This window comes from Syzygium oleosum, unplaced genomic scaffold (assembly GCF_021117445.2).
Source record: "Syzygium oleosum isolate NSW1041296 unplaced genomic scaffold, Sole_v2.1 Sole_v2.27, whole genome shotgun sequence".
In the NCBI taxonomy this organism is placed as follows: Eukaryota; Viridiplantae; Streptophyta; class Magnoliopsida; order Myrtales; family Myrtaceae; genus Syzygium; species Syzygium oleosum.
This window is the reverse complement of record NW_026607511.1, coordinates 1,268,073-1,289,566: the sequence shown is the minus strand read 5'-3', so window position 1 is coordinate 1,289,566 and position 21,494 is coordinate 1,268,073. Positions and strand designations below refer to the sequence as shown.

The following is a 21,494-nucleotide window of genomic DNA, read 5'->3' as shown; positions in this document are numbered from 1 at the left end:
TCAAACATTTGTAATGAAGGCTGCTCTTCTTTGGACGATAAATGACTTTCCAGCTTATGGAATGTTATCTAGATGGAGTACAGCTGGGATCTTAGGATGTCCGATATGTATGGAGATATCGAAGTCATTCAGATTAAAGCACGGTAAGAAGGCCAGCTATTTTGACTGTCATAGGCAATTTTTGCCGCTAAAGCATACATTCAGAAGGAATAAAAAAGAGTTTATCAAGAATAGGATCGAAAGAACACATCCACCATTGAGGTTGACCGGTGATCAAATTTGGGAGCGAGGCAGGAGTTTTCAACGATTGTTGAAAACCCTCACGGCACAACTATTGGGTACGGAAGTACACATAAATGGACTAAGCGCAGTATATTTTGGGATCTACCATATTGGAAGGCCCATCTTATTCATCATAATCTTGACGTCATGCACATAGAGAAGAACGTTTTCGATAATGTCATAAATACTACGATGGATGTCACTGGAAAAACAAAAGACAACTTGAACGCAAGAAAAGATATGAGGGATATTTGCGATCGGCCAACACTAGATGTGGATGCAAGCAGCAGGGGACCAAAACCAAAAGCAGTTATACATTGGACAAGGAGCAGAGACGGGTCGTTTGTCAATGGTTGAAATCGGTGCGATTTCCTAATGGATATGCTTCGAATCTAGGGAGATGCGTTGATTTGAATGAATGCAAGTTGATAGGTCTGAAGAGTCATGATTGTCACGTATTTATGGAAAGACTAATTCCAATAGCCTTCAAGGAACTTTTACCAAACTTTGTTTGGGGCGCCATTACAGAGTTAAGTAATTTCCTGCACGATATTTGCTCAACAGCGTTGAAAGCATCACATATGGAGAAACTAGAGAGAGATATTCCAATTATTCTTTGCAACTTAGAAAGGATATTTCCTCCATCGTTCTTTGATTCAATGGAGTATCTCTTAGTTCACTTGCCTTATGAGGCCAAAGTTGCAGGTCCCGTCCAATTTCGATGGATGTATCCATTTGAGAGGTAAGTTTTTTGTTAAATAAATTTTATATTACTTCATTATATATTATGTTCCGATAAATTTTTTTGTATTGCAACTAGGTTCTTATATCATTTGAAGAAAAAAGTGAAGAATAAGGCATGTGTCGAAGCTTCAATTTGTAATGCATATATTGTGGAAGAAGTGACAACATTTGCATCATACTATTTTGAGCCGCACGTGCAGTGCAAGAGGCGGAGAGCAGGAAGAAATGATGAGGGCCCCATTGATCCCAATTGCAAATCATTCTCTATTTTCAATTATTTGGGTCGACCAAGCGGCGCAAGTAAGTTTCGGCACTTAACAGGTGAAGAAAAGCAGGCAGCCCATACATATATTTTACGGAACTGTCCAGAAGTTGAGCCATACTTCAAGTAAGTGTACATTTGTAAGTATATGTATTGTGTGTCAAACATTTGCTAATAAATAAATGATATTTGTTAATAGGATTTTCCAAAATTCAATGTTTGGACTACCACCGAATGAGTTCGACCGTTTGTGCCAGGAACAATTTGCAACATGGTTCACAACATATGTAAGTTGTATGTGGAAGAAATGCAAGTTATTCGAATTTTTTATACATCATATATTAAAATATATATTATTGACATTACGTATGTGACCTTAGGTTCACAGTAATCATGATCATGCGACAGAGCAAGGATTGCTATATCATCTGGCGTGGGGTCCAAAGTCCAGAGTACGAACTTGGCCAGCATATTTCATAAACGGGTACAATTTTCACACTCGAACATATGGAATGGGAAAAGCCACAATGAATAGTGGTGTGTGTGTTCAGTCATCCAATGGTGGCAGTTCGAAAGATGATTTTTATGGGTTGTTGGATGAAATCGTAGAGATAGAGTACCATGGACCATTAATTTTGCGGGTTGTGTTATTTAAGTGCATATGGTTCGACCCCGTCAAAGGAATGAATGTGCATACGAAGTTTAATTTGGTTGAAGTAAATCACAAGAAAAGATATATGAAATATGAACCATTTGTCTTAGCACAACAAGCAATTCAAGTATATTATGCATCATATCCTAGTTTGAAACGTGACAAAGCCGATTGGTGGGCTGTATGTAAAACCAAAGCACGGAAAAAAATCGAGGAATACTGGAAGGACACAGCATATCAACAAGAGAAAGTTCGTCACACGATTGAAACTGATGAATATACCATTCCAACTTTACGAGATCCATGTGGAGCGATGATCGATGTGGATCCAACTGAAATTCGCGAATCAAATTTTGAAGTTGGTACAGAACTTGATTATTAGACAGATGATGAAGATGATGCGCATGAAGTAGATGAAGACGAAGATGAAGATGAAGACGAAGCTGCAGATGAAAGTGCAGATGAAGATGAAGATGAAGATGAAGAATATGATTTTTGATACTTTTCACTATTTATGTGCAATTATTATTATTATTGCGACATGTGTTTTTTTTTCTCATAAATTTTTGTTATTGTTGTTGTCGTTGTTGTTGTTATAATTAGAATCATGACTAATTAGCCTTAGATTTCGCCACAGAATTAAAATAGTAGGGAAAAATATTAGAATTTTGCAACGAATTTGCATTTAGTTGGAAAAATTTCCAACAAAATTTGCATTTCGTTGGAAAAATTTCCAACGACTTTGCATTTCGTTGGAAAAATTTCCAACGAAATGAAAATTCGTTGGAAACATTTCCAACGAATTTTCATTTGTTGGAAAAAATTCCAACGAATTTGCATTCGTTGGAAAACATTTCCAACGAAATCCAAATTCGTTGGAAACATTTCCAACGAATTTGCATTTCGTTGGAAAACATTTCCAACGAATTTGAATTTCGTTGGAATATTTTTCCAACGACATAGTATTTCGTTGGAAACATTTCCAACGACTTTGTATTTCCTTGGAAAAATTTCCAACGAATTTTAATTCGTTGGAACAATTTCCAACGAATTTTCATTCGTTGGAACCGTTTCCAACGAAATCGAAATTCGTTGGAAAAATTTCCAACGAATTGTCTTTTCGTTGGAAAAGTTTCCAACGACATCCCATTTCGTTGGAAACATTTCCAACGAATTTGGATTTTGTTGGAAAGATTTCCAACCAATTTCCATTTTGTTGGAAAAATTTCCAACGAATTATAAATTCGTGGGAAAACGTTCCAACGAATTATAAATTCGTTGGAAAAATTTCCCACAAATTTCCAATTCTTTGGAAATCTCAAAATAATTTTCCCACAAAAAAATATATAAGCAAATATTTTGCCACGAATATGAAATTTGTGGGAGAAACCGTAGGAAATTTCCAACGACGTCCAAAGTCGTTGGAAATTTCCCACAAAATTGAAATTCGCAGGAAATTTTCCACGAATTTTCTCACGCATTTCAAATTTTCGGAAATTTCCCACTAACTTCAATTTCGTTGGAAATTTCGTGGGACATTTCCAACGAATTAAAATTCGTTGGAAATTTGCCTCGAATTACATCGAAATATTTTAAAATCGTACGAATTTCCAACGAATATGTTGGAAATTTTCCACCACTAATTTGAATTTCGTGGGAAATTTTGGTGGGAAATTTCCAACGAATCTGAATTTCGTTGGAAATTTCCAACGAATCTGGCTCGTCCTCGTCCCCGACCCTGTCCTCTTCCCCTGCCCTTTTATGTAACCCTCAACCACAACATGTTCATGGACAACACGAACACATTGGCCCATCCTTCGACCCTCAACAACATATTAGGGTAGAACCTCGGGACATGCGAACTGAATTTACTTCAGTTCCATCTCCGATTCGATCTCCTTCGGTTCCACTTTCTTCTTCAGTGCAACACTCGAATGATGAAGAAGATACCCGATTCATTATATGCCCATGTGGAGATTCGTAAGTACTTCATTTTTTACGTATATATAAATTATCGATGTAAATAAAATTGTTCATGTTGCGAATTATCCATATGCTTCATTGTCTCATTGTCCGTATTGTTATAACATGTTTTCAGATTCACGGATTCTACGCATGTTGTGAGGGAACTGAATAAAATAGTCAATAACTGTTGGATGGGCCAGTTTATTACTTTTAGCAGCGCTCCTGCAGAAGTAAAGACTTTGTGGTGGAATGAGTTTAAGGTTAGTGTTGTCTTTCTTCACAAACTAAGTTCGGTGTAGCATACTGATGGTCAATAATGAATTTTGTCACGAATTGTCTGGTACATTGTAATGGATATGTGACATGTGACCCTAGTGGATAATTTTCAGTTGTTTTTCTATTAATTGTAGCGTAAGTTCACGTGGGATGAAATGGAAGAGGATGAGGTTAAAAGAATTTTCAAGAAGAAAATCGGTGATCGCATGCGATATGTGATAAATAGAGCAAAATGAATAGCCGACCTTTTTTACAACTGACAATTGGACGGAAATTACAAGAACTTGGGAAACTGAGAAGTATAAGCTAAGGTGTGAACAGAACAAGAAGAATCGAGCTTCTAGTTCTAATGACGGGTCTGCGTCTGCCACATATGCTGGGGGCTCTATCAGCATCGGGGAGCATAAAAGAAGAATGGTAAGTCTGTTTATACATGTCAGTGCATTTAATGTAATGATTAGTCATTTATGTTTATATTTTGTAGGCAGATGAATTGGGGATGAAACCCACTTTTACAGCTACATTTGAACGCACATTCCAAAAAAAAGATAAGACATGGACTGGCGCTCGAGCAAAAGCTATTAAGGTATGTAAGGTTATAGTTCGGACTTATAGGAAACTAGAATGAAAATCATGAATGTTTTAATATTTATGGTAATATATATGAATTTATTTTATTTCCATCTATAATGTTAATATAGGAAAAATATGATGAACTTTTAATGAGCACTGCTGGTGGTGATGGTGGTGGTGGTGGTGGTGATGGTGGTGATGGTGGTGGTGATGGTGGTGATGGTCGTGCTGTGTCTGAGCCATCGGTTGACAGTATGGCATTATGGGTGGAGGCAGCGGGTGGGATGAAAGGAGGAAAAATATTTGGGATGGGATCCTTGTCAAGGATGTACAAATCGAAGGTTGGTGCAACTTCATCCTCCAATGCAGCTGTTTCAAGGAGGACACGGCATGAGGAGCATATAACCCAAGAATTGAGCCAACTGAAGCAGTTGCTTGTACAGAAGGACGAAGAAATGAAGTATTTACTTGGACAGAAAGACGAACAAATAAGGGTGATGCAACAACAAATGCAAATTGTCATGCGACATCTCGACATCGATCGCAATGAGGTTCCTCCTCTACCTCATATTAATCCAATTGATGATGGGCATAATGCTGAGCCACAAAATGATGCGGCGAATGGTGATGGTGATGATGATGATGATGATGCTGATAATTTTATTGTTAGTCCTTTCTAGTTCATTCTCGAGTACCAAAGCTATCAATATTTTATGGTTGTCCCGCGTTCTTTCAATATTTTGAATGTATTACCTGATGTTCATTAGTGCTTAGCTGCCTCTTCGTATTATGAGATTGAAAATCGAATATCATCATATGAGACTTTGCAACTTATGCATTGTAGAAATTAATATTGCTTTCTTACCAAAAAAAAATTAATATTGATAATAATTAGATTTAAAATCGAAATTGTCGCTAAACAAAATTCGTCGCAAACTTAGCGACCAATTTTGTCACGAATAGCTTTCGTTGCAAATTACCAACGAAAATTGAATTTTTTTGATGGAAAAAAATCGAATTTCCAACGATTTTTGCATCGAATAATTAGCGTCAAATTTTGCAACGTATTTTCCCACAAATGTTGTTTTCGTTGGAAATTACCAACGAAAATTTTAATTTTTTGGATGAAAATTTCGCGGATTTCCCATGATTTTTTGCAACGAATAAGGATGAATTTATATATTATTTTTCCAACAAATTAAATTTTCGTCGGAAATTACCAGCGAGACTTGCTATTTTTTGTCGGAAAAAATTGCGATTTCCAACGAATTTTTTTTCGTTGGAAATTAACAACGAAAAATTTTTGTCGGAAAAATCCCACATTTCCAACGAATTTTTTTTTCGTCGGAAATTAACAACGAAAATTGTAATTTATTGTGGGAAATATTCGGAATTTCCAACGAATTTTGTTTTTGTCGGAAATTACCAACGAAAATTCGTTTGTCGGAAAAATTCGAGATTTCCAACGAATTTTTTTTTCGTTGGAAATTAACACGAAAATTGTTTGTGAGAAAAATTCCCGATTTCCAATGAATTTTTTTTTCGTCGGAAATTACCAACGAAAATTGTTTGTCGGAAAAGTTCGCAATTTCCAACGATTTTTTTTTCCGTTGGAAATTCAAAACGAAAATTGTAATTTCGTGTGGGAAATATTCGAAATTTCCAACGAATTTTTTTTCGTCGGAAACTACCAACGAAGATTGTTTGTCGGAAAAATTCGGGATTTGCAACGAATTTTTTTTTCGTTGGAAATTAAAAACGAAAATTGTAATTTCTTATCGGAAATATTCGGGATTTCCAACGAATTGTTTTTTCGTCGGAAATTATCAACGAATGATTTTTTCGTGGGAAATTAAGAACAAAAATTGTTTGTCGGAAAAATTCGCGATTTCCAACGAATTATTTTTTCGTTGGAAATTAAAAACGAAAATTGTAATTTCTTATTGGAAATATTCGGGATTTCCAACGAATTTTTTTTTCGTCGGAAATTACCAACGAAAATTGTTTGTCGGAAAAATGCGGGATTTCCAACGAAATTTTTTTTTCGTTGGAAATTAAAATCGAAAATTGTAATTTCTTGTCGGAAATATTCGGGATTTCCAACGAATTTTTTTGTCGTTGGAAATTAAAAACGAAAATTGTAATTTCTTGTCGGAAATATGAGGGATTTCCAACGAATTTTTTTTTCGTCGGAAATTACCAACGAAAATTTTTTGTCGGAAAAATTGGGGATTTCCAACGAACTTTTTTATTCGTGGGAAATTAACAACGAAAATTTTTTGTCGGAAATATTCGGGATTTCCAACGAATTTTTTTCGTCGGAAATTACCAACGAAAATTGTTTGTCGGAAAAATTCGGGTTTTCCAACGAATTTTTTTTTTCGTTGGAAATTAAAAACGAAAATTGTAATTTCTTGTCCGAAATATGAGGGATTTCCAACGAATTTTTTTTTTGTCGGAAATTACCAACGAAATTTTTTTGTCGGAAAAATTGGGGATTTCCAATGAATTTTTTTTTTGGTTGGAAATTAACAACGAAAATTGTTTGTCGGAAATAGGAGGGATTTCCAACGAATTTTGTTTTCGTCGGAAATTACCAACGAAAATTGTTTGTCGGAAAAATGCGGGATTTCCAACGAATTTTTTTTTTCGTTGGAAATTATCACCGAAAATTATTTGTCGCAAAAATTTGCGATTTCCAACGAATCTTTTTTTCGTTGGAAAGTAAAAAAAAAAATTGTTTGTCCGAAAAATTCGGGATTTCCAACGAACTTGTTTTTCGTCGGAAATTACCAACGACAATTGTATTTTTTTGTCGGAAAATTTCGCGGATTTCCGACGATTTTTGCAACGAATATTTTGCAACGAATTTTTCCAACGATTTTTAGCGACGAAATTTGCCATGAATTAATTTTCGTCGGAAATTACCAACGAAAATTCAAATTTTTTTTCGTCACTAATTTCGTTGGAAATTACCAACGAATTTTGCCACGTTTTTTCCAACGAATTATTACCAACGAATTTTCCAACGAACTTTCCAACGAATTTTTCCCACGAATTTTTCCAACGAATTTTTCCAACGAAAATTTAAATTTTTTATTGGAAAAATTTGCGACGACTAATTACCAACGAATTTTTTTTCGTCGCAAAATTCGTTGGAAATTCGTTTTCCAACGAATTTTGACGAATTTTTCGTTGGAAATTTCGTTGGAAAACTCTTGTTTTTTTGTAGTGTCCATCAAATGATGAATAATCAGTGACAAACAAAACAAAATCAACACTATCTGAATTACTGTTAGCTATAGTTGCAACATCATTAGTAGAATCAACTCTAATTCTCTTATCCCTATCGTTTTTCAATCTATGGCAATCCCTTCTAAGATATCCCTCTTACCACAACTCTAACAGATAGCACCATTAGTCCTAGATTGACTACATCTGTTTAAGTTTATATTACTCCTGCTAACACGTGTTCTAGTGTTTCCTCTATTTTCACCTACTTAAGTTGCAAATACAGGTTCATCAAATTCTCTTCTACATATGTCATCTCTCAAAATCAAATCATAAATCCTATCAAACATCAAACTTGTTGACAAAGAGGAGATATTAACAGAAGTAACGGTAGTACAACAATCATGTAACAAGGATAATAGAATCAAAGTACGTATCTTATCTTTAAAGTTAATTTCAACTGAACCCAATTGACTAATAATTACATTGAATTTATTGATATGATTTGCAACTGACGCACTTTCACTCATTTTCAAGTTAAACAAACGTCGCATCAAGGAGACCTTATTGATTGCAGAGGGCTTTTCATACATGTCTAACAAGGCTTTCATCAGTCTCGTAGTGGTCTTCTCTTTTACGATGTTAAACGGGACGTTACGAGCCAACGTCATCCAAATAACAGCCAATGCTTGTCTATCCGGCAATTCCCATTCATCTTGCTCCATGGACTCTGGTTTCTGCCAAGATAGGAGTAAGTGCAAATTCCTTCGGTATAGATAATCCTCAATCTATATCTTCTAGAAACCAAAATCATTCCCATCAAATATTTCGATTTTTGCTTTTCCCTCTTCTATCGCAATCGATTTCCTTCAATTCAGCCAATCTTAGCTCTGATTCCGATTGTTGCGGAAGTAAGCAATTGAACAACATAATAGATAGAACAAAAAAATAAATCGAACTCCAGATTTACATGATTCGATCAGGTGATTTATGTCCACGGGAAGAGTAGCAACGAATTCTACTATAGATTAAGCGATACAATAGATATTACAACTACACTCGAGTCACTCAAACACTCTTAATGTTTTATAGCCTTCAATTACACCCAATAACTTACATAGTGTTTAGCCCCACAATTACTCACGAAATAATCTCTTAATCTTAATAAGGAATTAATAAATCTTACCACAAGATTAAATCGGCTTGAACACTAACTTCATGGGATGTAACTTACGAATAAGCAATCGTGGACATCACACCAATAACATCTGCTCACACGAACTTGAAGTCCCTCAACTTTAATGGAAAATCAAGCGTGAATATCTACGCTGAAGCAACCCTCACAATCTGACCCAAAAAGAATAAGATACATTTACCACTGTCAGAGAGAAGTCCCTAATGAGTAGGATTAGGAAACAAAGTTCAAAATTGTGACTTTCGTTTTATTGTTTTATTTATTATTTTCTTCTTCCCAATCGGCAATAAAATGCACATCAACCTTTGCTTATCAATGTTCTCTCTTCACAGTCAAAGTCCAACAACACACCCCACCATGGAAATATCAAAACCACGTTCCATCACAAACAACTTCGTTTTTCTGAAATGTTCGATTTTGAACTTTATACGCAATTCAATTTGGGTCGAGTTCGTTCGACAAGCTCAAACTCGATATATATTTTAACAATATCCGTGGATGTCGAGTGATTCGTCAAACTTCCGATGATCAGAGGGCAATCGAAATCGCTTCGCAGTTCCACGTTCGAGCATAAAATGCACGAACTGAATCTTGGATAGAGTGATAAGCTGTGCCGATCTAATTGTGAGAAAAGGTTAAAGGCCGGTGCTTCCTCGGGCAACTCATCATAGGATCTTCTTGGTAACTTTTCTCAGCTTCTCTGCACATGTTCCATACTTGTGCTCCCCACTTTCTCTTCCTTCCTTTTTTTTATTTATAACTTTTTATAGGGTTTGCTAACAATAAACAAAGACTTCAAGGGTTGCTCGACCTAAGGTCTAATAATAAAGCATCAATATTCCCATATCCTAGCCAAAATGCCATCTTACATTGAATACCACTTAAAATGACATGCTGGTAAAAATGGATACTGAACTAATATCATATCATCCTGATGCATCTCAAGGAAGAATATGGCCATTCATGGAATTTGTGAACTTTGTTAGGTAGTTTGTTTAAAGATAGAAAAGGTTCAAAATTAGAAACCGAAATTTGTGAGGAAAAAAAACTAGTAATTAACGCATTTGCCCCATGTGATTTATTAGATAAATCTATTTAGCTTATCAATGTGTCATCTTTCATGATCTTAAACATGACCTTATGAGCCAAAGTCAGCGGAATAACACCTAACGCCAGTCTATCTAGTAATTCTCAATCAATTTGCTTCATTGACTCTAGCTTCTTCCCAGTCAGGGCTAAGTATAGGTTCCTCTAGTATAGATAATCTTCAATCTATATCTTCAAGAAAACAAAGCTATTCCTTTCAAACTTGTTGATTTTCATTTTCTTTCTTCTGTCGCCACCGATTTGCTTCAACTCAATCAAGTTTGGCTTTGATACCAATTATTTTGAAAAACAATCCATCGAACAATAAAATTAATGGAATAAGGAAATAAATGGGACTCATATTTTCATGGTTCAGTCAATAGAACTTACTGCATGGGGATAGCAGTGCAAGATTCCATGATAGATCAGCGATACAATAGAGATCATAATCATACTCGAGTCACTTGAATACTTTTAGTGTTTCCCAATCCCAATTATATTCAATAACTCATGCATAACAATGTTTAGCCCTCACAATTCCTCGCCGATCTCACAAAAGAATTCACATATATTACTACAAGATTTATTGACTTGAACACTAAAAGATCATTTTGAATACAATTCACAAAGAAGACCCATTTCCTATATAGACTAGAATTTGATCCAAAATAGAAAACCCTCTTTCGGGAAACCCACTTAAACTAGGAAACCTACTTGCATTGGGTTTTCGTTATGGGTTGAACTTGAGACCTATTCTCAACACAATGTATCTTTCCTATAATTCCATCGTGTTGAAGTTTATTTATCAATTTTTCGAGAAAAGCTTACGTTCCTCTAGGATTACTATCTACAAGTCCCAAGTTTAATGGCAAAAGGATACTATAAGTGCTATAACTTGTGTACGGCGCTCACTTTAGTGTCAAAGTTTTGACCGGCTCACTTAAGTGCCAAATCGGAGGAAAAACGATCACTTAAGTGCAAAAAAATTTTTTGGATCACTTTAGTGCTAAAATTTTTGAAAAACGATCACTTAAGTGCTAAAAATTTGAAAAACAATCACTTAGGTGCTAAATTTTTTGAAAAACGATCACTTAAGTGCCAATCTCCGGCGAGCCACGTTTGCTTCAGAAATTAATAAAAAAAATGCCACATTGGATTTCCGGCGAAAAATTGTGTACGGCACCGGAGTTGGCACTTAAGTGATCGTTTTTCAAAAATTTTAGCACTTAAGTGATAGAAAAAAACTTATGGCACCAAAATGAGCACCGTACACAAGTTATGGCACTTGTAGTGTTCTTTTGCCCAAGTTTAATAATGGGGGGAGGGGGGGTAGTTGAAGTTTGTGGCCAAGTTAAAAACCCGAAAGATTTCTCAGACGAATGCAGAGATTAATTGCAAGTATAAGTCGATAATTTGAGCCTATGATTAGGCAAGGCTGTTCGGTCATGTATACAACAGAGACCAACCAAAAAAACCTTTAACCCATAAGCTTGTAATCCTTTCACCCTTTGTTGTGTTGTCCCACAAACACTCATACACACACTTTCACATCAAAATCCATATCAAATACTACCACCAATATCTAACACAATAAAGAGCAAACAGAAAGTAGAAATTAAAGGTCTGCTTGTAGACATGAAATAGTTACAAATCATAGAACTGAATAGTTGCAATACAGAACCCATAAAAACAGTGAATTTACACCGTGTTCCGAAGCAATGCAGAAGAAGATGTATTGGAAGACTTCTTGGAAGAGCCAGTATATGCAGACAGTTCAGTACTGTAAGCGCTCGGTGGTTCACTACTTCTGAAGCTGGTGGATAAAGCATGCGACGATTCTGGCATCGAAGATGGAGGCACGATATATGTCGGGATGGGCATATTTGGTGGGAGAATGGGTGGTGAAGCATCGAAGTTCAAAAAGGCTATCGCTTTGCTTATGAGAGGCCGTTCCTTAGGGTCTGGATGAGCGCACCAGAGGCCTACAATCATTAAGCACTCCATTTGTCTCGCATCGAAATTTTCTCCTAACTTTGGATCTGCCGCATCGAATAGTTTTCGGATTCCATAGAGCTCCCATACCCATTCCACGAGTTGGATTTGGCCTTGTGATGCTCTCGGTTCGATAGCTCTTCTTCCACATGCTATTTCTAAGATGACGACTCCGAAGCTGTAGACATCAGATTCCCTGCTTGCCTTGCCTGTATAGATACATTCAGGGGCCAAATATCCCATGGTCCCAGCCAATAGGGTTGTTTGCGACCCTTTGGCATGGTCGACTATCCGAGCCAGGCCAAAATCACCCAATTTAGCCTCTAAATGTCCATCAAGTAGGATATTGCTAGACTTTATATCCCTGTGCACGACACATTGTTTCAAATCCTCGTGCAAGTATTTCAGCCCTAAGGCGATGCCTTGAGCGATATTGTACCTCTTTTCCCATGTCAGCGGCATTTTATCTTTGAACAAATGAGAGTCTAAGCTACCGTTAGACGTGAACTCATACACGAGGAGGAACTGATTTCTCTCATGACACCAGCCGACGAGCTCCACTAAATTTTTATGCCTGAGATGTCTAATTGTCTTCACTTCGGTGGCATACTCCTTTATGCCTTGTTTGGAATCTGGAGTGATCTTCTTGATGGCGACCTGGGAATTTACATCAGTGAGGTGGCCTTCATACACTCCTCCAAAACCCCCTTCCCCGAGCAACCGGGTATTGGCAAAGTTGTTGGTCGCGACAGCCAAGACCTTGTAGGAGTACTTCTTGGGTCCCCTCGACTGTTCAAATCTTTCATCCATCCCCGGAACATCTTCTTCTTCTCCACTTTGATCATTTCTATTTCTCTTTAGTTTATAACCATACCAGCCAAATCCTGCAACAAGGATAAGAAACACCAAAGAACTTAAGCCGAAGATAGCCCCCCTCACCCAGGACTTACTCTTTTTCCCTCGGGTCATACCATCCGTAGGTGTGTCAACGGTAGTCGCATTGGTTGTACCATTTACATTGTCACGGATTCGTAGACTAGAGTTGAATTCCCACGAGAAAATTGTATGAGCCTCAAACAACTGCCCCGTCGTTGCCGAGAAACCAAAAACCACCCATTCTGGCAAGTACTCTGTCAGGTTGACTGGCTGATAATAGAGGCTGGTATAATTATCAGCATCATCTCCAAAAACAACACTCAAGTTCATTGCTCTAGAATTGTATGTGACCTGAGCATGGACTTGTTGACCATGGAGTATCTTGTAATTATCCATGAGACACAAGTTTCACTGACAGAAGCCAGGCTGTTTACATTGATACCGACATGATTACAGAGCGGATCCCATGTATTTGTTGAATGGTCATAGAAAGTATCAAACTCTACAGCAACAAATGCAGTATTAGAGTTGATAGAGTTTAGAGTCGAATTTGTGAGGCCTAGAAAGCATCCTTCTGAGTGTTCAGGGATCTGCGATCCATTAGGAGCGAGAAAGAAAACCAATCCATCGGCATGGGAGTAGTTCATATGGGAATTGATAGCGAAAGTAAACTGGCTGACAAAATCTGCCACTTTCCCTGTTGAACTATCCCACAAGTGCATGGGTTGATGGTATATTGCTCGGCCAACTATGTCTGTGGGTCTCTCCAATGGTGCACCTAGAGTGAGTTGGATGTCGGAGTTCAGAATGGAGGCATTGCCCTGAAAAGTCATTCTCTGATCGTTTGACTGAAAAGATGGGAAATTGAAAGAAATGTTGTCGAAGGATTCGGAATTGGCAGATGGAATGCTTAATGAAAGGATGAAGACTGTTTGGGCTAGAGCCTCTTTCATCCGACGTATTCTAACTGAGCCGTGAGCTATCATTGTTCAAAAGATTCAGAGGCTCGTCTGCGTTCTTTCACTAGCTTCTGTTCGTTGCTGAGAGCACCAGCAGCTGCGGAAGTCTGAAAATTTGTGTCATTGATGAACGATTAACCAGAAATACAAAAGTTAAATGCACAGTCTCAGTGATGGAAGAGCTAGTGGAAAGAAAATGTTTTGAGGATGGCCTACAGATATTTTCGAAATCATTCCATGCCCTGAAAAGGAATTGGAAGAAGTATGAAATGGATGTTACAATATTTTGTCACTGTTGTTATCCATGACATTCATCTAGTTGATAACATAGCAGCATATAGATAATTTGACAGTGATGGGAGTGATGGGAGTCCTAGGTGTTTAGTAGGTGCATTAGGAAACAATGAAGAGTGTGATCATCGTAGACAAATCTAGAAATTTTTGGCGGCCAAGATGTACATCAATCGTACAGTATTCCACGACACATTATGTTTTTCGTTTCTAGAAGTATTAGATCAAGCGAGTGACTCTGACTCAAACGGTCACTTGAGTTCTGCCTCATGTAATTGGGTAGCTGTGATCCCATAGAAGCCAAGCGATTTTACTGAATTGATAGACTGGTGAGAAATTTCTTGTGGGTTGGATTGAAAATGAACGTGGCGCAACAACTGAAAAACAGATGTGGCTTAGACCTTTAGAAATCAAAGTTTTGTTCTAGCTCTGGTTGATATGGCAATTCATCGAACAATCTGCGAAAACTTGGTGTCAGTTTGCTTAACGCCAACACCTCACTCGCTCAAACCAAACTGTAAGTCTCTCTCTGTATTGCCTTTGCTTCAACCTGTTGGGCCTTTTTGAAATCTCGAAATGCACATCAGGTTCTTTCAAATCCGTAGTTCACCACATCACGTGAACGGCCTTGACCCTAGCAATTATATACAATCGTAAGCCATGCGATGGTGGCCTCAAACAGTCACAACTTATATCGGTTCAATTGAACCGTCCTTGGGAAGGATGATTTGAGACTATATTGGATTAACGCATCAAGTGTGGAAGCTGAATTATGGGGACTTTGTGATGGGCTCAAACTAGCTTAGAGCAGCTAAATTAGAGATAGTATCACAATGTATGGCAAATGTCAATACTGATTGACATGAACATACAGTGCTTGTTTAGGAGTACATGTCAATTGCTGTTTGTTATGTACAGTGCTTGTTTAGGAGTACATGTCAATTGCTGTTCGTTACATAACAAACATGTGATAAACTGGTGCCTCAACTAGATTTAAACAAATATAGTTAAGGTCTACAAGTCCGCTACTCCTAACACAATACCCTATTAGGTAAGCATTCGCCGATAAGTAACCGTATGGTCTACGGACCATGTGAACATATTATCTAAATAATTAATTATATGGATCTCACTGTAATGTGCTTGATCTACATGATGCATGCACCATATGTTGTTCTCTCCTTAGCTGGAGATTATGCTATCTAAAATCTGAGTTGGCAGCATATGAGTATCTCTTCCTTACGCTAGTGTTTGTAAATAACTCTGTTTATCCTTCTTTTGTGCAACTTCCCTTTCAAGCAAATGCAGCAAAATATAAAGAATTCTTGCTTAGTGCTATCAACAGCAAAAGAAGAAAGAGACATGTCCATAGTAAGTCCACTAGAAGTCAGTCTCGTTGTAGCAAATAATAAAAAAAAAAACAAGTAAGTCTCCTAAGTTAGGATGAAGAACACTACACTTCCTAATGTTCAATTCCACAGTGACTTGGATAAGAAACATGTCGTGTTGAACACCTTTAATCAATTTTAGTAGTCTTGTTTTTTTGTTTTCTTTTCCCCCTTTTTTTTTGGGGGTTAGAATCATTGCACGAAGTCGGTCCCCACTTGGATGGACTCATCAAAGAGAAATTTAGCAACTTGTCTCATAGGACCAATTGAAACTATAATGTCCTAAAATTCTTCCCATCTAAAATTACCCTTCTTCGCTTTAAAAGAAATCTTTCCATGAACTCTTGACTTATGCTTCCTCAACCAATAACCATTTAATCCTTTTTGTCGAATATGTCGAGCAATATATTCCTCTTATTTTTTTCGCTTGGTAAAACGGGGAACTCCATAGGTCCAGAATCCCATCTCCTGAGATTTGAACCTGTCCCTGACCCTCTCCGCCATTTCTAGTGCCGCCATAAAAGCCGGTGCATAACACCAAGACGAACACCGCACTAATGTACAGCAGCAACTGTTAATGGCTACATGTTCATGCAAAAGAAAAATATGAAACTGTTGATGGCTACTTGTTAACACTTCGCTGCTACAAAAAGGATAAAATCTACTTGAAATATGCATTTATTTCACAGAATATCCTTTGACAAACCAACAAAAACACCATAACGCCAGGCACACGAGCACAGAGAGAGAGAGAGAGAACCTGGATCTTTGAATGAAAGCTGAGGTACAGCCAGCCACAAAGCCAGTCGGAAGAAGAAGAGACAGAGAGGGACAGTGAATAGAATGTCTGTGTTTTCTCATTTATATTGGATAAAAGTACAAGTGTGGAAAAGAACAGCCCACCTCCATGTCAAGGTCATGCTTTGGGAAATAAATGACCCGTGTAGGACCAAGCGACATTTTCAAGTGCCCCCTTTTCCATCCTCCAATGAAAAACTAAACAAGGATCCGCCAATGAAACAACCCTCAAACGCGCTTTTTTTCGGTCCCTAAAGGTCCTTTCTTCAGCGGCGCCATGTTCGTTGCCAAAACTTCTTGATTGCAAAATCAGAAACTTGGTAACTCGATGTTTCCTGGTAACTCGACTTGATGTTTCCTGGTAACTCGAATTGTTAATTGGAGATTCCAAATTCGTGTTCGAATCGACAAAGTTGGTCGCGAACTTTTTGATTCGAAATTTAGCCTCCGAAATTTCCGGTGCATACAAACTTAATCTACAATTATGAAGCCATTAACATACTCTGCAACAAAAAACACAAACAAAATGTTGAGAAATAAGCACATTTTATCACCTGCTTCATCGACAGTGGCCTTCTTGTATGAAGAAATGAATGGTGACATAGATATTTGTCACGTACTATATCCATCACATAAAATACATTTTGCTCTCTCATAGCTTGTTACATCGCTTGTAATAGCTGTCGTCCTCGTCATTTGTCACCACGACGGCCATCGCAATTACAGGAGTCTCTCCATCTATCTTCTTAGAAAGCGGTCGACCTTCGAGTTCACCATTCACCAACCTTCGATAATAGGTCGATGTCACGATCTTAGAAAGCCTTAGATTGAGGCTGAAGATCTCAATCCGAGTCCTCTCGATTTAAATATATTTCATTCGCATAAATTAACGGTCAAATCCCAAAACTGTTCACGTACTGTTATACTTTGAGGAAAAATCTAATCCCGGTCTTTAATTGCCTCAAAAAAATAAAAAAAGAGAGTACGAATTCTTGCTCAAGGTATAAAAATGGCCTTGTTATCTTTTCGTTTAAATGATCCTACGCGATGGCTTTTGTGGCAAACCGCGTTAGGATGACAACTGACGTGACATTTTTTATTACTAAAAACTAAAGAAATAAGATTAGAGATTTATATTGCGGAAGTCAAGTGATCGAATAATAAATTTTACAGAATAAGAAAATAAATCGGACACCAGATTTACGTGGTTCGGTTATAGTGACTTACGTCTATAGGGAGAGCAGTACGGAATTCCACTATAGATCAAGCGATACAACGGAGATTACAATCATACTCGAGTTATTCAAACACTCTAAGTGTTTCCCAAGCCCCAATTACACCCAATAACTTACGTAGTGTTTAGCCCCATAATTCCTCATGAAATAATCTCTTAATCTCACGAATGAATTAATACAAATTCTTACCGCAAGAATTTAATCGGCTTCAACACTAACTTCATGGATGTAATTCACGAATTTCCTCTACACGTCTTCGCACACCAAGTACTCGCAAGCCAGCGGTGCTTCAAGAAGTCTTCTTCATCAACAATAGCGCACAAAGACTTCTTCTGCTTGCGGCCAAGTTCAAGAATATATAATATATTTCCAAAAGATTCGGTGGCCGACTTCGACGTGGAGATGCAAATTGCGTGTAATTCGGTTCACAAGACCAAGATTTGGACTATCCCTTCGGATAATCTTTGGCCATAGAACTCACAGTCAAAGTCCGACAATTGCCCTTTTATTTTCCGTGGTCACCTCCAGAGGATAATGTGCATGGCTATCAAAACAGATTTTGTTTCTTTCTTTTTTCTGAATTGCATGGAATCTTCATCCAGCTTCGACTTTGACACTAAGGCTCCGTTCGTTTGGCGGAAAATATGACATTTTTAGAAAATATTTTTTGGAAAGTTATTTTCCTAGAAAATGGTATAAATTTTCCGGTGTTCGGTTGAAATCTGAAAAAGTTTCGGAAAATATTTTTAGGTGTTCGGCGACCAGCGGCGACCGGTGGCGGTGGCCTCGACGGCCAGCGGGGAAAGAAGCAGGCCGGCGGAAAATGTTTTCCACTTTCCAAAGAGGAAAACATTTTCCTTACTTTTCTTCATGTTTTCACTCATTGAGGGAAAATGTTTCTCGGGGTTAGTTTATTTCCCCCCCTTCCCGAACATCGGAAAATCCGGAAAATGTTTTCTTGGAAAATATTCTCTGCGAAACGAACGGAGCCTAAATAGAAAATATATATTCGGACGTCCGTAAAATACCCAATTTGGAATATTTAGACCTCCGCAAATAATAATTAATCTCGAGTCGGGTTTCTTCTATCGGGCTCAAACTCGAGACATATTTTAACAATTTAAAAATCAAAAGAAAAGCAATGCAATGGATCACTAATGAGAACTACCGGCACTCGCAGCAACAGCTCGTCAACATTACATCCAGCAAATAACGCACCACCGCCACAGCACATCCAGCAAATTTGTGTCGTTTGCACTACTAATTTTTTTTTTTATTTAAAGGAGGAAGGGGTCTGTGACGATGGTGACGGTCGAAGAGAAGTAATTTTCTTTTGAATTTTTTGATTCATCGATGTTAGTTCTTCAATTTCTTTGAATAATAAAAGCTGTCGTGTCATCACCGTTAGCCACGTCGGCTACAACGTAGGAGTTTGGATGGAAAAGATAAAATGGTGACTATTTCTGTCCCCCGAGTGAAAGTTCGTGCCTTTTTCTTTTGGGGCATTTAAAGAGTATGACCAAATTTTTTTTTGGGGATTTAGCCAAACGTAGGATGTGAGTTTTGTAATTATAAAAAAATTTAGCCATTGAAGTCTATCTTCACCCCCCTTATCGAAAAGTTGATTCTAACTTAACAAATGGTCCTCATGATTTTTTTCCTTATTTTTGCTTTTTTTCCCTTTCCCTTTGGTCTGTGTCGGTCGCCACGTAGAATAGCCGGCGGTCGGCCGGCGTCCACGTCAGCAATTTCCGACCAAAATTGACCGGAAACACCGTCTATCGATTTCAGCCCACATGAATTGCCATGCAGCGCAATCTTATATAGCAACCATTTTTTATGATTCACTATAAATACCCCTATAAACCATTCATTTGAATAGGCAGAATCCACAAGGGAAGAATTGTAGCAGAAATCTCTCTGAGGGTGGCATCAATCTCTAGCGTTCCTTCACCTGCCACTTAGCATCTAGGTTTGCTAAGATTGTCGACTCCTCTCACACGCTCTCTACTTCATCTTGCCGATTTGCACAACACTTGCCCTTTCTTAGGACAAAATTTTCCTGTCGAACCCAGATCCATTTTCCTTCGTTGAGTCCGTAAAATGAGGATAGAGACTGGAGAGAATCTTTTCCAGGTAATGAATGAATGAACGTTTTTCCGAGGAAAAATGAAGAAACGCGTATATGGTTCTATTCTCGAAGAAAATGAAGGGTTTCAAAACAATTTAACATTGACTATGTTAAAAATATGTCTCTAGTTTGAGACTGTTGCGGAAGCCAAGCGATCGAATAATAAAATTGACAAAATAAGAAAATAAATCGGACACCAGATTTAAGTGGTTCGGTCGTTGTGATCTACGTCCACGGGGAGAGCAACACGAAATTCCACTATAGATCAAGCGATATAACAGAGATCATAACTACATTTGAGTCACTCAAACATTCTTGGTGTTTCCCAAGCCCCGATTACATTCAATAACTCACACATTGTTTAGCCCCACAATTCCTCATGAAATAATCTTTCAATGTCATGAATGAATTATACACAAATCTTACCACGAGATTTAATTTGCTAAATCACTTGTACTTTTTCTTCGATATCACGCATGAAGAAAAACGCCAGGATGTAATCCCACGAAGACTCACGTCAAGCACTCGGTTCGGCGCTTCAAGTCTTCCCTGGACATAGACGGCATGAAGACCACACTGCAAGTTGTTTCAACAATGGCGTGTCTTGTAAAAACCCAAGAAGCACACATATATAGTCACGTAATTGAAAATCTTGGACGAATATTTTGGATGTAAATTTCCTTCAGTTTCCCTTTTTGCTTTCCTTGCACCGACTCAATTCCTTCTCTTACCCATCCTGACCGAGTCAAAGTCCAACACAAAGTCCACGTGGACTTTCCAGTTTGAGAACAGAGACTCTAATTCTTATACGGAATGTGCTTCAACAAACTTGTATCCATCCAAGGCCGATTACCAATTATTAATCGCGGATTCAACACAAAGAATTCCAGTATATTTCATCATTCTTTATTCGAATCAGATTTCGTACGATAAGATTAAACTCGAAACATATATTAACAAAGTCCGTTGAACAAATTAGGCTCAAGTTAAACTGGGTAACTCTGGCGACCGTCCTTTGACCTTGTTTGTTCGTGCATTAATTTCTCTGCATGCGCCGCTCGAAGATGAAGAAATCAGGGTGCAGGAAGAAGACTTACATGTTGTCGCACGTGGAAGATCTGACATGTTCGGTGCAAGAGAAATTGAAGAAGATAAAGGAATGCGGGCTTTGTTTGTCTATTTCTATTTGCACATTGATCAAAGGAAGCTGCATGGAGTCCCCCTTCGCAAATGCAAGTTGGACTTTCCGAACTTGGGAAAGAATTGTTTATTTCGTCATGGTTTGTTGGAGCTCTCTTTTACGTCACAAAAGAGAAGCAAACGGGCAAGATGTCTCTTTCGCATGTGAGCATCGTGAGGTGCACCGATGACCATTAGGTCATGGCCATTGAATGATGAAGACTCTCTCTTCTGCATTATAAAGGAGAGTGAGGGACGTTCAACGAAAAAGTGCGCCAAGTTCCAATCGGTGGCAGAGAGAAGAGAGAGTTCTTCTCGTGAGGGATTTTCATGTCGTAATTACACCCGAGTGATTTAGCCAGTTAAATTTTTGTGAGTA

At 37.8% G+C, this 21,494-nt stretch overlaps 1 pseudogene; it reads right to left on the bottom strand.

Moving 5' to 3' along the window:
* Window positions 1–11,742: 11,742 nt before the first annotated feature.
* LOC115684289 (L-type lectin-domain containing receptor kinase IX.1-like) lies at window positions 11,743–16,652 on the bottom strand (annotated as a pseudogene).
* Between the last annotated feature and the right edge of the window lie 4,842 nt (window positions 16,653–21,494).